The 3,322-nt window shown below is 37.7% G+C and overlaps 1 non-coding gene across 1 annotated transcript; it reads right to left on the bottom strand.

Annotated features, from left to right (window-relative positions):
- Positions 1-2,157: 2,157 nt before the first annotated feature.
- On the bottom strand, positions 2,158-2,262 carry LOC134542750 (U6atac minor spliceosomal RNA). The gene has a single exon (XR_010076848.1). It is a non-coding gene; the product is annotated as a U6atac minor spliceosomal RNA (small nuclear RNA).
- Between the last annotated feature and the right edge of the window lie 1,060 nt (positions 2,263-3,322).

Raw genomic sequence — 3,322 nt, 5'->3', positions numbered from 1 at the left:
AATCATAACACCTCTCCTTACATTCTGGAGGTGCACACAAAATTGCTTTGTGCATGAAGGTAGTTATTGTTATTGACAGTGGTGAAAGCACAGCTCGACTGAAGGAACTATTCCATTGATCCCGGGGAATGATTTCAGGAAATCGTGGGTGAAGTCGGTTATTTTGAGCTTGGATTTAAACTCTCAATACTGCTGTATGGTTCGAAACCCAATAGCCCCGGCATGACGTACTTTCGAGCTCCACAGCTGTACTCTCGGATACTCTGTCAGAACCGTACCACACTAAGCAATAGTACTTGAACTTATTGCCGTGGGTGCACATGCCTTCGCAGTGCCGCGACACGGGCTTAAGGAACACAGCGTGGCCGAGTGGCGAGCGAGTGGCCTCTGGGACGTCCGCAGTCAAGCTCCGTGATCCCGAGAGTTTTCGTCATGACAGATTGGGATCTCAATGATTGTTGAGTGTGCACTAGTAATTGACGAGTTCTTGCACCTCTGAATGGCTCCGTGTGTGAACACGTGACCCGTGAAGTGGGCAGACTAGAGGTCACGTTGTACCAGCTGTGAAAACCCTGAGGCAGCGACCGCCATAGCTGCAACTATCCTCCGGTCATCTCCGTCCTGCTGCTAGGGCTTCACCCACTACTGTAACTGACATTTGATCCCTTAGATTGTGCAACAAAATGTAAAGTACTGTCAGAACTTTCCATTCAGTTATTGTTTTAGGGTTTAAATACTGAGGAAAGAAATGTTTGTTAAGATTCATTTTTATATGTACCTTTAAATTATTAGAGCTTCAATTATATAGTGTTTGTACAAGTTCTTTGGCAATTTACTTACTGTTCAACTAGCTACATCAGTAGCGCACCCCTCTACTGAGTGCGACAGTCCTCACGTGCAAACAATTATTTTTACGTAATATCAAACAGTAAGTAAATTGACAAAGAACTTGTAATAACACTGTACGGGCAAGAGCGGAGAGCATTGTCGAGTCCTCTTGTCATCTGGGCCTTTCCTGGGTGTCACCTGTCTCATGCTTGCAGTGCTACTAATTCATCGCATATTTCAGCATTGCTAGTTTGTGATTTGCTGTCTTGCAATGCTTTTTTTTTCCCCTATGAAATGCTCAGTTAAGAAGAAGAAAAGCAGATTGTGTGTATGTTGATGTCATGAAAGCTAGTGCATACTGCAGTATTAGTGTCATGTTGCTAAACCTTCTGTAAGCAATACCCTACCATTACCAACACTCTAGACATAATTGAACTGGTGGTGTAATAAAGTCAGATTAATTGTGGCAGTACTGCCTATTGTGGCCCAGAACTCTGCCTTTAGAGAATATAGGGCGTTGGTGTCATGTATGAACCTGACAGTTAACCTGTAAGTCTTTACTAGCTGCCATGTGTGTATTATGCACATTGGGGCATGGCTGCATGTTTTCCCTGGCATTTGCTAGCGGGAAGGTAGCTCCATTTCTTACTTACACTGCAATGTGCAGTTACAGAAGTTTGCGCAGTTATGTCCACACACTGGGCATTACGCATGTCCGATTATCACCTTATTTGCACTCTGCAGACAGATGAGGCTCGCTAGAGCAGCATTACTTCAATGAAGGACTTGTGGGCATATTTGGCATGATATCCGAGAGACATTTCGTAGTCTTAGAGCTATTTAGTTTATTTTTTTCAGACTAGACCGGTTTTGAATGCTAAAAAAAAACCATATTGGCAGGTTATATTTATTCTGAATGAAATTGGTGTCTTTTTCCACCAGCATGCCTCAAAAAAAAATTTGAAATCTAGTCTAATTGGCATACATACCGTATAGGGCAGCCAAATTAGATCAATTTATCTATCAGCAGGTGCTGATAATGTGCCAATTATGTTATTAATGCCAGTTGTTATAGTATTCCCAGAAATATTATTTATTTATTAATGTTGTAACATGTTATATCACTGTAGTTTGTCACCAAATAGAATTTTTGGGTAAACAATATTTTTTTTTTTAGTACCTACTTAGTTGCTAACTCTCCTGTTAATGTGGGTATATGCATCCTGTGTGTATTTAAAGTTTAAAAAAAGAAGTATGGCCATGTTATAGATCACTACAATATTATATATAAATGGAAAAAAAACAAATTTCTAAAATTTTAACTACCTTAAAAAAATGTGGATAGAGCTGACATAGGCAGCAGTGCCTACCCATTATGTGTGTATTCCATCCTTGTCTAGGGGAGTGCTAACCGTCTCTCCTTTCATACAACACAATATATTACATGTGTCATATTATGTATTTATATATAGTAATATGTAAATTAAATCTTCATGGTTTAAAATTTTATAAATTTAAGTTTAATACAATTTACGAATCTTTAAGTAACTCTTTATGCACAATTTATTACAAAACGTTTTTCACTTTATTATGTAAGTAAAAAATATTACATTTATATGAGATTTATTGTGCAGATTTATATATTTTTCAACCAAACTAGTACAAAATATTAGTAGCGTGTATATTAACTAGATAGCAGCACATTCACACTTGCAAAGACGACTAAATCCAGTATATAGGTCTAGCAATTCTCTGTTTTCAATATCTATCCGCGTTACCATAGAGTAAATACGCGTTACATTGAAGAATTTCGTATTAAAAGTAGACCGCAAGTAGAATATACCATATACAGTGTTCTTAACAGGGTAAAGAGACGTTAAGAACGTGACGGCATGGCCGTCGTATAAAGGCCATCTTTGTGTAGGCAAAAGTTGCATCGATTATAATGTATACTAAAGATTTTATTCTAGGATTCCATGTAAATTCACTACAGCTATAGCAAACTATAATTTGAGCTGTTCTATTTCATGCAGGCTACTTGTGCCTATTTAACACATTTGTTACTGGCATATTAACTTATTCGCGAAACTGTTGACAGATTTGGTAAAATCCTATTTTTATTAATTAATTTGCCTGTAGTTCAGCTGGCTCGTATATGCTTTAATGTTTTTGCCCTTACGTGGTAATATTGTATTTTACAAGCCGGGGTACGGTAAAAAAAAATATTTTTTAAATGCATGGGTTCCATTGTAATAAGTATTTTCTATGATATTTGAAAATTGCATTGTGCGTCATGCTTTTCATATAAGAATTTTAGCCCCTTATTAGTATTATTTCAAGTATGTATTTGAAAGTATAACTTGTAATCGATAGCAGACACAAAGTAGAGATATATTTAAAATACTAACACCGACCATCGGTGCTCCTACTGGTCGCACAGGCTGCTACGTCTCATGGATGCCTCAGACGAACATGTACAATTTACGCACCCCAG

This window comes from Bacillus rossius (genome assembly GCF_032445375.1).
Source record: "Bacillus rossius redtenbacheri isolate Brsri chromosome 9 unlocalized genomic scaffold, Brsri_v3 Brsri_v3_scf9_1, whole genome shotgun sequence".
Lineage (NCBI taxonomy): Eukaryota > Metazoa > Arthropoda > Insecta > Phasmatodea > Bacillidae > Bacillus > Bacillus rossius.
Note: the sequence above shows the minus strand (reverse complement) of the source record. Positions and strands in the feature narration are given on the sequence as shown.